Source organism: Labeo rohita, chromosome 20 (assembly GCF_022985175.1).
Source record: "Labeo rohita strain BAU-BD-2019 chromosome 20, IGBB_LRoh.1.0, whole genome shotgun sequence".
Taxonomy (NCBI): Eukaryota; Metazoa; Chordata; class Actinopteri; order Cypriniformes; family Cyprinidae; genus Labeo; species Labeo rohita.
This window is the reverse complement of record NC_066888.1, coordinates 14,259,681-14,273,922: the sequence shown is the minus strand read 5'-3', so window position 1 is coordinate 14,273,922 and position 14,242 is coordinate 14,259,681.

The window sequence follows — 14,242 nt, the reverse complement described above, 5'->3', positions numbered from 1 at the left end:
ACAGGCTGCAAAAGTATTTACAGGTCACACACACACACACACATTCAACCATCCAAAGTTTCATACTGCAGCTGAATTCAGTATGTGTTCAGAGTTTAGAGAATATCGATATTCATAAATATTCAAGACACCTTTTCTTCTCAGTCTCGAAGGGACTTTTAGTCTGTCTTAGATCTCAGGCGGGGATGGAAGAGAGAAAAAGAGAGAGCAGCTGGTGCAACGATGATGAGAACAGTCATGTTCATTTTATCATTTTCTGTCAATGTGACGAGACAAAGTTTACTGCTGTTTACAGCTGTTTACTTGCCAAAACTGCAACTTGAGACACAATCAAAAGGAAATTGTTGATATTTCTCCGTCTGATCCATAAATCACATCTACAATAAACAATTCACGCAGCAGATTTGTGCATTAAACAAATCGTGCAAAATGAAAAACTGTTGCGTTCTCATTCGAAATGCTGCACAAAATTACAATTGTTTACATTTACACAATTTCTGAAATAAAAGAGTTTACTAAACTCTAAATACAAAAAAATGCAAAAGGCTCCTTAAAGTCTCTGAGGAAGCAATGCAATCAAACTTATAACTCTAATAACACAGTAGCTATACATAGAGTTAGAGAGACAGAGAAGAAGAAGAAGGGGAAAAAAGTTTATTTGAAAAGTGTTGATATAACGAAACTGTCATTGGAGCGAAAATATCATGAATGACGTCTAAATTTCCGTTTGCGAAGACCCTGGTACACACAGACACAAAGTCAAATACGCATACACACACACACCTGATACCCTCTCTCAAGCACGTCAGACGTTATGACTCAGTGTCATACTCATCTTCTAACACAATAACTGCTTTATTTGACTTATGAGCATTTGTTTATACAAAACTAGAAAAGCTTTTTCCACTTAATTTTTTTTGTTAAACTCCTCAAACATAAATTATGACTACGCACCATTTCCTTCTCGTACTGAGATGTGAATACATCTGCATTTCATGGTCAAAGAAGCAGAAGAGCGATATTGACAACACAACTCTGAACTCTCTATAGGGAGCCATGTTAAATATTCTCTTTTTTCTACTTTCCTGTTCAGGTGTGTTGATTTTTTTTTTTCCCCGACAGCTCTGTACTAGGCTAATACCTGCTTTTGCACCGCTAGCAGCAGCCCACAGAGACAATCACAGCTCAGTCCGCAGCCAAGCGCAACCACATAATAGAACAGACAGCAGGAGAAAGAGAAAACAACAGACGAGAATGCAGGAGCAGAGTTAGATAGCAGGACTGCCTCTTCGTTTCACTGCGTTCTGACGGAATTCAGTGCTAAGATAAGCATAATCTCCACAGCCTACCACAATGTTTTAATGGCCCTCATATTTTACACTCAAGAAAAATATGGTGGAGAATAAAATGGAAGAGAATAAAATGTTCATGATAATATTTAAGGAAACAAAATAGCAGTGCTAACATTAGATTTGTAGTGCACTGTCAACATAGATGCCAACAACAATGAAATTGGTAAGCTATGCAGTGCTAGCATTTCTTCTGCAGGTGTACGATTATCAGCAGAGATGATATAGTAATTTACCATGTTTTATAAATCTTTCTCTGCTAAACATGTTGTACATTTTTCTGAGTGCGATGGAGTAAGAAAAAGTAAATACAATTTTCACTTTATTATTTACTACACTTAAAAGGTCAGAAAGGTAGAAATTAATAATTTTATTAATCAAGGATGCATTAAATTGACTGAAAGTCACAGTGAAGACATTTATAATGTTACACATGCTTTCCACAACAATTTCAAGCAGCATAACTGTTCAAAATTAATGATAATAAATGTGTATTGACATGCAAATCAGCATGTTAGAATGATTTCTGAAGGATCATGACACTGAAGCCTGAAGAAATGACTGCTTAAAATTCAGCTTTTACATATGCAACTATTACAGAAGATTCAAATGCTCACTGATGCTCCAGAAGGAAAAACGATGCATTAAGACCCAGGGTGAAAACTTTCAAACGGAATGATGATGTGTACATTTGTCTTATTTTGCCTAAATACCATTTTTTATTAATTTTTTTTTAATTTAGTACTGCCTTTCAGAAACTACAGAAGATATTTACATGTTTCCTAGAAGAAAAAATAAGTTAAATTTACCCTGATCTTCAAATTCCAAAAGTTTTCACCCTTGGCTCTTAATGCATTGTTTTTTCCTTCTGAAGCATCAGTGAGTGTTTAAACCTTTTGTAATAGCTGCTTATGAGTCCCTCAGTTGTCCTCAGTGTGAAAAGTTGGCGAAGGATCAGCAATCTTGAAACTTGAAGGGATATTATTACTCATGCTGCCAACAATGTCACCAAGGCTCACCCCAATTGGTCTGATGGGGGCGCTACAGTGATCAAAAGTAGAATTGATCGTTTCTGGCTAAATGTTTGGGTATTTTGGGTATTTTTTGAAAAACCTACTTTTGCAAACTAGTCCTAGGTTTTTTGCCCCGATCAGAGCCAAAGAAGTGCAGAAAGATTCTCTGGAGAATAATAATTATTTATGCAAAAAAAAAAAAAAAAAAACGGGCAGGGCCGCTTTTACTAAAAGGGCTATAAATTTTGAACGCATCTTTGCCAAACTCAGAACACTTATGTAAGAGCTCAATCTGACATCACATGAAAAAAATGGTGGAGCTTGGCCACTTGGTGTTGCTATAAGAAGGAAAAAACGGCTATAAAGACGCACCCTTTTGTCCTATCAACATGAATACTGGTATGCACAGTCTTGGTCCAAAGAGCAAAACGTGTGTATAAGAACAATATAAGTATCTCAAAAAAACATGGCTGCCACTGGCCAATGAACTTTGAGCACCTATTAGACAAGGTTAATGCAGGTCGATCGGAATGAAACTCAGTGTGCCAATTTGATTCATGGCCACTTAAAAGGCAATATTGCATTTTTCAAGGGCGTGAACAATTGAATATTGCACAGTTTTTCACACATACATGCGATATTCGAATCACATGATAGATCTCATCATTCTGAACAACTTTGCCTCTAGAACCACTGCTGTCAATCAAAACGTTTGTCAAATGATTGAGATGATGTAAAAAAAATAATACTTTTGCAAACTAGTCACAGGATTTTAGCGCAATTTGGAAAAAAACACTGCAGTACAACTGTGCTGGACTCTATAGACCAATTTCGAGTAGACGTCACAGTGACGTCACTTGCAGCTGCGCGCGCATAGTGGTTACAGAAAAACACTGGTAGCAAGTGGAGGTAAATGGGTAAACTCCATGGAATAAGAGAAAAAAATATTTTTGTGCCTTTTGATGTCAAAATCAGAATACAAATAATTTTTGTACAATACTGTAGTCAAAGACGCCATTTGAAGCTAAACGCAGACGTTTTAACGGACATACTATGGATGAAAACTGCTATGATTACTTTACCTTTAAAGCATAAATTTGATTTAAACAATAGGTCTACATAATATTCACATATGCTGTTCATAGGGGATGTACTGTATTAGCACTACCGTTACAGCATGACATATTATTAAACTTTTACCAAACATCTCACAGTTCTGACTTTTTTTCCTCACAAATGCAAGTTTATATCTACTAATCCGGACTTTATAACTCGATTTAACAAAACTAATGAGTTTGTTAATTCTAAGGGGAAAAAAGCCAGAAGTGTGGGATATAAGCCGAGGGGAAAAGAGAGAATGACGAGTTGTTTTTCCTCAAGATTTGTGGGATATAATCTCGGAATTGCGAAAATAAAGTCAGGATTTTGAAATATAAAATCAAATTTACCTTTTTTATTCTTTTATTCCATGGCTCCATAGACTGCCAATTGAACCGCCCATAAAAACGTCATCCCGGTTTTGGATCTGTAAAACGGATCTGTTCTAACGGATCTATCTAACACCAATTTCATTGAATAACAGTGCTTGTCGCTGGGTGACAAGCTCTTGTAATATGCGAATAACATTTTGAAAATGACATCTAATCAATATAATCTATACTCTTTTTAAATCTAAGTACTTTGTGCAGTATCCTTGTAATTCCCTAGCCGTAAAGGCTATCTCTCCCGGGTTTTCTGCAACCATGCTGCGCGCACATCCCGAACGTTTACAAACAGATAATTGGTCTATAGGTCAATAATTATCAAACATTTAACCTTTGAGAAGCTATAACGGTGTCATTTAGAAAAGGGAAAAGCCTGTCCAAAAATGCACAAAATCCTATAAAGCCTAAACGAAAACTCAAAACTTCAAGAAACCTGGTGAATACGTGCAACGAGGGGACTCTAAACAAAGTAAGCAAAGTTTTATCAGACCACAGGTGGTGCTATAACAGTTAAAAGGCTTTAAAAAACACTGTATTTCTATGATAAATTATCTCAAATTGCAAAAAATGCTCATACATTCATGCATACACTAGATTCTCCTATTGTATAATCGATCTCCTCATTCTGAACAACTTCTGAACATTCTGACCATGACGCTACAACAGTCATAAATGCTAAAAATCATCATTTCTATGGTTACCTATGGTTAAACATTGATTTAGGTGGTTACAGGCTTGCTAAATAATACGTAATGTCTTTTTTATATGTCCTTAAATGGCTAAAAGCCATTGAACTCAGGTAATCGCTGCTTGCAGCTATATTTATCTATGTATCTGGTGCAATCAGAGTAAATTTTCAAGAAACACTCTATTACAGTTTTCCAAGCATATGAGGTTGTAATTTCCGTGTTGAATGAAGCGCATCATTCGACTGCCTTCTTGTTGATAACAACATGCAGCTATATTGACATGATGTTATATAATTCAACAGCTGTTTACAAGGTCAAGTGTCACTGGGTGCTGTTGTGTCAAACTCAGACTATAGATATGTAGTGTACAGATGCCACAGTGTTTGTAATCTAATGTCAGGAGACTAATCCTCCATGTTAGAGCAGGAGCCGTGGGGTATTGATTTGAGTGCGAATGGCAGATGTGATGGGTCGTGGGCAGCAGCTATTTTTACAGTGACATTGTTACATAATAAACAGTTGGTCAATAAGTCGATTGAGAGAAAGAGTAGTGGCGTCACAGAAACCATGTGGTCTTTCCAGCGTTTAGGCCCAAGACACATACGATATTTTAAAATAATTGTTTTAATAATTAAAAGTGATTCATGTACATTTTTCCGTTCACATTTACACAAATGGTGCTAACGAAACATTTTGTAATAAATTAAATTCAAAATAAAGACTTTTTTTGTTCAAATAAAAGACTTTTGGACCTCACTATATCTATATATACTATAATCAGAATGTCACAGGACATTTTTGATATCCGAAGAGCCATTTATGACTGTTCTCGGCTTGAAACTACATAACTCACAAGAGCAATTAGACTGCAGGAGAACTTAAATCATCTATTGAGCAAATTCAATTCATTTCCCTTTGTCATTTTCACAGCCTCACTGATTAAAACCATTCCTCATTAGCCATATGCTAAATGAGCTTTAATTAAAGTCGACAAAGGGGTGACTGCTGTGTCTGAACGCGACACAGAGCAGCTCGCGCCTTTCTGCTTCTCTCTCTCATCTAATTCTTTGAGCTTTTTTTCTCAGGCAGAAGCTTAAGGAATCTGGCATATAAAAGCAAAGAGTGAATACACACAGGCAGGTGAATACAAGAGAGAGGGAAAGTTTTCTTACTCCGGATGAAATTGAATGCGGCATGGGTTCAATATTCTTATTGTCATGGCAAATAAAATGCTTTCTGAATTCCAATTTCAACTTGCGCCTACAAGACGAGAAGGAGAGAGAGGAAGGAAGGAGTGAGTGAAATCGTGAGTAGGGATCTCTTTGCAGAGTTATTCCCCACTGATGTGTGATGAATGACTCTGTGGCAGATGTGAAATAGGCTCCATTAAAATGCCCCATTTCAGCAGTGGAGTGTGGCGACTGTCTAAACATCACCTGAGATATCAACACATCTTCCCTGCACTGTTAGATGCAACGCATGAGGAGAACAGCAACAAACAAACAGTTACAAAATCACAAGCTTATTGGACTTGATTGATTTATGAAGGAGACTATGATGGAGAGTTTTTATGGTTCTTGGTTCTCAGTTGTGTGTTCTTGTGGAGTCTGTTTGGAGTGGTTTGTAATGAGCTACATTTTTAAAGGTGATGTATGTCATTTTTTCTGTTAATAATATGCCCCAAATGATGTAAAAATCATTTGTTGGTTGATTTCTGTAAACACCGCTTTTAATATTAATATTATTTTTACATTTTGAATATTATACACTTTTCATCATACACGTGCAAAATTGTCAAATCCTTGACGCGATCGCGGGCAGCAGCGCAAAGTCAATTCTGTGCTTACTTGATCTAATTTTTGATGTTTTAAAAAATGTTGTAGATTTAAGTAGCATATGAGAATCTCTAAAATGATTTAATATATCTGTAGACAAAGGTATTCTTAATCATTTTCAACAGCAGTTTTTAAATAACAAAAGAATATGTAAAATTATGGTATTTGGGGTAAAAAGCGCCCCTGCTGTTGGGGCTAAAGGCACAGTAATTAACATGATAATTAACAGAAGGCTGACTTTTCCATTTATTGACATAACATTGTTAGATTCAGATGGTAAATATCATATATTATGCTGGGTGTCCATCTTAGAGATAATCACCATGTTTAGAATGAAACCATCATATTTAAAAACATGCTGTTAATCATATCATATAATAAAAATATTTATTTTAAATCTATATTAAATTATTATGAGATCCCATTCAATGATTTTTGAATCTTTACATTTTAAAATGATTTTGTTTCTGTATTTTAAATGTTTTATATTAACATATTTTAATAAACGTATATTTATTGAACAAAAAATAATTATTTTATTTATCAAAATAAGCAGAAAACAGTACAAACTTTGCTGAAATGATTTTTTTTTTGAACAACTATTAACTTCTACATTATTTAAAAAAATATATATATTATTATTTTAGCTAAAGTATTTGTATCAATACTGTGTGCCTTTTACCCCATACTGGTGAGCCTTTTACCTCATGTGTGGGGTAAAAGGCCCCCCTTGCCACCTCATACATTTATTAGATTTTTAAACAAAATAAACAACTTGTATGATTTATTTTTACACAAAATCTGCTCCATAAATGTTCAGTACAAACGTATTTTCTGCAATCATACACTTTGGGCACAGTGAAAAGCACTTTTTTTTTCTTACTGGGTGCCTTTAGCCCCATTGTACCCTACCAAAAACATTGCTTAACAATGAGACTATATTTACAACAATATGCAAATGTGATTTTTATATCATTTTGCATTAATTTTGCAAATTAAATGCCCTACTGAAAAAGCAGAATCATAGTCTTACCCTTACCAGTATAAAAGTTTAAATTATTAAAAATAATGTTTAATTGACTTTTTTTAATGTAATATTGATGAAATCATACATTGTATCGTTATGTTTTTTAATTTCACATTTATTTGTTGTTGTTGTATTAAATATATGTTTGTTAATTTCTTATGGACGCAAAAGGCACCGATTTTATGAAATGACGCGCATTCAATTCGTGTCATACGTGTCAACTATTCCTGTCATATTGCTCCTGACAAGCATTAGTACTTTTTATTTATTTATTTATTTAGGAATATTTTTAAGCAGAATTCCTAACTTAAAACGTTTCATGTATTTTTATAGGTCAGTGTAGACCTAATTAAAAAAGGTATTTTAGTTAAGTTAAGTAAATTACTTTCAAAAAAGGTTGTCACCTGAAAAACTGAAGACCATAGGGATATATAATCTAAACTCTTTTGGAGTGACTCATTACAGAACTGCCATCAGTGTGCTGTAACTCAGCCAATCATATTCTGTAACAAAACACATGCAGACACACACTCACTCATTCATAATGAATACCCAGCATTTCCTGTGTGAGTTGTACATGAATAGCCTGTTCAGTAAGTAATTTAGAGAGCCTAAGCACTCTGTAATGTTGGGTAATTACCAGCATTACCAAGAGACATGCAGCTTGGGATGAGCCAGTTGCCATCAGATTCATATACACACAAACACCCACCCACCCTTCTGCGCACACTGACAACATGTCAGCCAGACGCTTTTAAACATACAGCACAGACACATACAGTCCCATGGGAGAATATCACAAATTACAGTTTCCTCATTTATAAACACTGCTCCACCCAGAAGCCCACAGTAATGCCATTATGAACCACAGAGGTCCAGAAAAAGATATGGATTAGGGCATTTGCAGAACAAACAAGACAAACAAATGCAAAAGTAGCAAGTAAAAAAAGAAGACGCACACTGCATAACCAAAGTGAGAAACGACAGTAGAATAACAAGAAGAATGGAAGTCACGCCTACTGAACTCCTGGAACAAGTGTATGCGAATTACCGCTTGTGTGGCAGAGACCCGGTTGTAAGATCAGCTGTATATTGTGATCAAGAAGTTTTGTGTAAATGCTTGAGTTGAAGGAATTCAGATTTTGTTTGTGTGCTTATGATTACAGATGTAAACAGTGTTTTGAGTCCAAACCGCTGATGAGGAGTGTGTGCTCTCATGAGTGAGGTAAATGTTGATCACACTGAGCAAACATCATCATGAGACGTCCAAAACCACTGACTGCTCATTTTTCCTTAACGCGACTGTATTACTAGAAGGTGTGTGTACTTTTCAGTCAGAATAATTTATCTTATTATATCTTTATATGCAGAAACAGTAGGTGTGTTTAACTTTGACTCTGGCTACCCTAGTAAAAAAAAAACCTATGCCATAATTTATTTAAAATACATTTAACATATTTATTGACATTTTTTTAAGACATTATTTGAAGTATTACTGTATTGCACAATGCACATTTCTTAATATTATGCCTAAAATGTTTTTTAATATCACTATTAATAAGGATTGTATAATCTCTGTATATTATCAGATATTTAATGTATATGTACATTTAAAGTGTACCTGAAATATACTTGCAAAAGTGCCGCTTTAGCGCTATCAAATACAGTTAAGGTCAAAAGTTTACATACACCTTGCAGAATCTGCAAAATGCTAATTATTTTACAAAAATAAGAGTGATCAAACAAAATGCATGTTGTTTTTTTATTTAGTACTGACCTGAATAAGATACTTCACATAAAAGATGTTTACATATAGTCCATAAGAGAAAATAATAGGTGAATTTATAGAAATGACCCCGTTCAAAGGTTTACATACACTTGATTCTTAATACTGTGTTATGTTGTTACAGCTGTTTTTTTTTTAGTGATAATTGTTCATGAGACTAATGGTAAACTTTTTCAAATAATTAACATTTAGTAGATTCTGCAAGGTGTATGTAAACTTTTGACCTTAACTGTATTTGTAGTATGCTTAGCACAAAATACACTACCAGTCAAATGTTTTTGACCAATAAGATTTTTAATGTTTTTAACCAAGCCCAAGCATGCATTTATTAAATTTATTAAATGTATTTTAAATATAGGGCTGGGTTTTGACACAAATTTCACGATTCGATTCTGATTCACAAGCTTGCGATTTGATTCAGTTTCTTATTTAATTCAATTTCAGTTACAGTACATGCCAAATTTTCTCAAGGAAAAAAAAAATCTCTCAACTAATTCGACAAAATATATACATGAGAGTCAGTTGGTACTATGTTACTATAATATTAAAGGTTAAAATTAACTGCTTTGTATACAAATGCTTAAAATACATTCAGTTAAGTTTATATAATAATAAAGTTATAATTAATATTAATATTTTCACTCTTTTTTTATTCATTTTTTGAAACGTAAACACTTAAATGGATGCTGAATAAAAACTTGATAGATTTATTCAATTGAACACTGAAGAACAGTAAAAATTATAATGAATATTATAATTATATATTGTATGGTGCATATATTTAGCAAAATTATTCTCTCTAGAGTCCATTTTTCTAGCTGACTAACGAGTCACAATAAAACATTAAAATGACATGAAAAGAGTTTTTACAAAAACTTGGATTTAGTGGAACTAATGGTGTAATAATAAACCTAAAAAGCATGTCACTGTTGTTGGCATTGAGTTTGGCCAATTGTAAACTAGCTGTCATCATCCGAGCTTGTGTAGCCAATCTGGATAAGCCTCACTGACTGAGCGAACCAGCTGTTTTTGAATCACTGTCACATTAAAGTGGTGTCGGCACTGCCTCAAGTTGGACAACCAACACGCACAGCTTCAAGCCAGACACTTATCGTTCTGCGCAGCACCACATGAAGTCAAACACACCTAGTGTGTCCAACTCCCCCCCCCAAATTTGTTGTCAAATGGAATTGAATAGTTTGCCAATCCTGACACCAATTTTTTTTGTCACATGGTATTCATGGCTCAGGTGCCATCATAGTTTACAAACTTGCCAACAACTAAGCAAAGATGACAGCAACTGTCATTCAGATATCCAGCTATTACAGACCTCCTGGAGAGAGACAAGTGTAAGGCATGTTCAGTTTAAAAACCATCTGGAAGGAACTTTTTCAAATGAAAGCATTGCTCCAGGACATGATCGGAGGCAAAGCAGCCTCATTAGATCCCGCAGCCTTTTGGTGCATGATCAACGGCTTTTGATGCTTGCCGAGACACTTGTGTCCGACTCTCCCTTCAGCACAAAAAAAGGTTCTTAACCTTCATCGAGAGGAACAGTCGTCAAACTAGCATTCTGTAATTTAACCCCGAGCAGCACCATGCAGGGGACAATGCACTGATTAAATACATTATTCATGATACACTCTAGCTAGATGTACAGATGGCAAGGAAGTGTGTGAGAGAGAGAGTCAAGGTCAGTGAACGGCCAGTGCCTGTTGCTTTGAGGCTCATTGTTTACAGTCTCTTTAAATCAACCCCTGCATTGACTGGGTGGAGTGTGAGCCCTTCTAATAGACAATGGGAACAGGTGTTGAGGTGGAGAACGTATTTATCTTGGACAAGTATGCATGTAGACAGCTCTCTGACTAAGGGGAAGTATTACATCAACAACAGTCACTGCACAGGTGCGATCACGGTGAGTCATGTTTGGAGAGGTTTTGATTAGTTGGCTGATGTAGGCCTAAACTCAACATACCAGCACTATGAGCTGTTCCAGCACACTTTGGTGATTTCAATTTTCCTGTTTAACCCAGAACAAAAGAGTAAAAGAGATTGCTTCATCTCGGACACAAAATGTGACCCTGGAGCACAAAACCAGTCCTAAATCGCTGGGGTTTATTTGTAGCAATAGCCAAAAATACATTGTATGGGTCAAAATTATAGATTTTTCTTTTATGGCAAAAATCATTAGGAAATTAAGTAAAGATCATGTTCTATGAAGATATTTTGTAAAATTCCTACTGTAAATGTATGAAAACTTAATTTTTGATTAGTCATATACATTGTTAAGAACATTATTTGAAGAACTTTAAAGGCAATTTCCTCAATATTTTGATTTTTTTGCACCCTCAGATTGCTGATTTTTAAATAGTTGAATATCGGCCAAATGTTGTCCTATCCTAACAAACCATACATCAATGGAAAGCTTATTTATTCAGCTTTCATATGGTGTATAAATCTCAATTTTGAAAAAAATGACCCTTATGACTGGTTTTGTGATCCAGGGTCACAATTGTTTCATGTCAGTGCAAAACTCACACCTGGGCTCCCCAGCTGTTCCTAGAAGGCCGAACATACCTGAACAAGCAAGTCTAGGTGGTCAGAATTACTTATTACAAAGGTTACATTGGTATTGTTAATAATGTCTGTAGGACACAGGCCCACCAGAACTGGAGTTAAAAAGCCCTTGTGTCTCATTACAAAACAAACTACATCTGCTTTGACTTTCCTCTAAACCAGACACAGCTACCATATGAACTACAAGTCAAAAGTTTTTGAACTCTAAGACCCTGTTTACAGTAGTGCTCCTCGTCTTCGTCTACACTGGGGTTTTCACTGCATTTCAGAAACGATCTCCATCTACACTGCACAACTGAAAAAGCATTGTAACATGACCATTCATGCAGGTACAACCATAGATATGTATAGGTAAATGCCCTATTATTTAGATGGCGGACGCGTCTATGTGCTTGAAGCGGTCAAATGGGGAATCTACCTATACATATCAATGGGTACAACAATGAGCATGATGTTATTGTTGACTTGGTCGTTAAGGATACGCAGAGCAAATGTGGGCAGCCACGCCATCGTTTTCAAAAGTCTCAGTTTTGGTCCATTTACACTGAAACGCAACCCCAGAGTTCCCTGGTGAAAAAACCAGCATATGCTGGTAGGTATGTTTTGATGCTGGAATGCTGGTTAGGTAGGTTTTGATGCTGGTTTAAGATGGTCCTTTGCTGGTTTATGCTGGTCCTTTGCTGGTTCATGCTGGTCCTTGACCAGCAACATGACCAGCAAAAACCAGCAAAGGACCAGCTTAAACTAGCTAAGGACCAGCATAAACCAGCAAAGGACCAGCTTAAACCAGCATCAAAACCTCCCTAACCAGCATTCCAGCATCAAAACATACCTACCAGCATATGCTGTTTTTTTCACCAGGGTTTTCCAACTAAAACGGGGTCTGTAGTGTTTTCGAAAGTCTCCGTTTTCGAGGGTCGTAAATGCTGGAGTAGTGTAAACGATAGGCGTGACCGAGGCAAAAGTTATGTTTTAAAATAAAAAAAAACACTAGTGTAAACTCATCTTAAGAGGCCGTACACACGACAGTGTTTTCAGCCAAAAATGGTAAACTTTTTATGCATTTTCCCTGTTTGTTTACATAACAACGGCGTTTTGGGGACTGAAAACGCATAATTTTGAAAACGTGTTTCAAAGTGTGCGTTTTTGAAAATGCCACTGTTATCGTTTCCATGTAAACACCCAATACGGGAATCTTTGAAAACGGTGACGTCATGCGCATGCGTAGTACGTGTCAATTTTTAAGGCAAGCGCAAACAAACAGCACGCCAACTACTGGCCTGGCATATGGATATGTGTAAACACAAATTGTTTTGAAAACGTTGCCGTGCATACGTGAAACTTTTTAAGCAAGAGAAAAACTTGTCCATTTTTGACTACACTGTTGTCATGTAAACGTAGCTTAGGATTTTTTAATGTTTTTTTAAAAAAGTCTCTTTTGCTCACCAAGCCTGCATTTATTTGATTAAAGTACAGCAAAAACAATATTTTTTTAAAAAATATTTTTACTATTTAAAATAACTTTTCTATTTGAATACATTTATGTTAGTGATTGCAAAGCTGAATTTTTAGCATCATTACATCAGTCACATGCTCCTTCAGAAATCATTCTAATATTTGCTGCTTAAAAACATTTATTATTATTATGTTGAAAACAGCTGAGTAGATTTTTTTCAGATTTCTTTGATGAATAGAAAGTTCAGAAGAACAGCATTTATTTGAAACAGAAAACTTTTGTAACATTATAAATGTCTTTATCATCACTTTTGATCAATGTAAAGCATTCTTGCTAAATTAAAGTATTGCTTTATATAATTTCTCTGGAGTAATGATGCTGAAAATTTTGCTTTAATCAAAGGAATAAATTACATTTTAAGTAAAAAATATTTCACAATATTACTGATTTTGCTGTATTTAGGATCAAATAAATGCAGGCTTGGTGAGCAAAAAAGACTTATTTAAAATAAAAATTAAAAATCTTACTGTTCAAAAACTTTTGACTGGTAGTGTAGATCACAAGCTTATAGAGAGTATGTAAATGTGCGTGCATGAAACTGATCAAAGAAAGTTTTTATTTAATGACCATGGCTGTTCTTTAGATCTGTTACGTATGTGAAAAATCTGTATGGTTTGCTTTTTAAGCATTCTGGCCCTTTAAACTCTTTCTGTGTCTGCTCAGTTACAGTGAGGTGCTGGTTAGTTCTGTTATTTATTTTCCTTAAGAGGATGGTGCTGCATAAATTATGCTATTTTTGTTTTGATGTTTATAGTAGGCTCTTTTATCTCCGTCAGATGGATGACTCAAAGAGAGAGAGGGAGAGAAAGAGTAAGTGGGTCCCTAGGGAAGAAGGGATGTTTTTCCTTCCCTCCTCTCTCTCTGGCCCTCAATTACATTTTTCTTTGCTTCCCTGTTTTACTCACTCTGAGGCCTGTTTCACAACACACGTGAAAGCAGCGCGTATTTATTTCCCCTTAAATATTA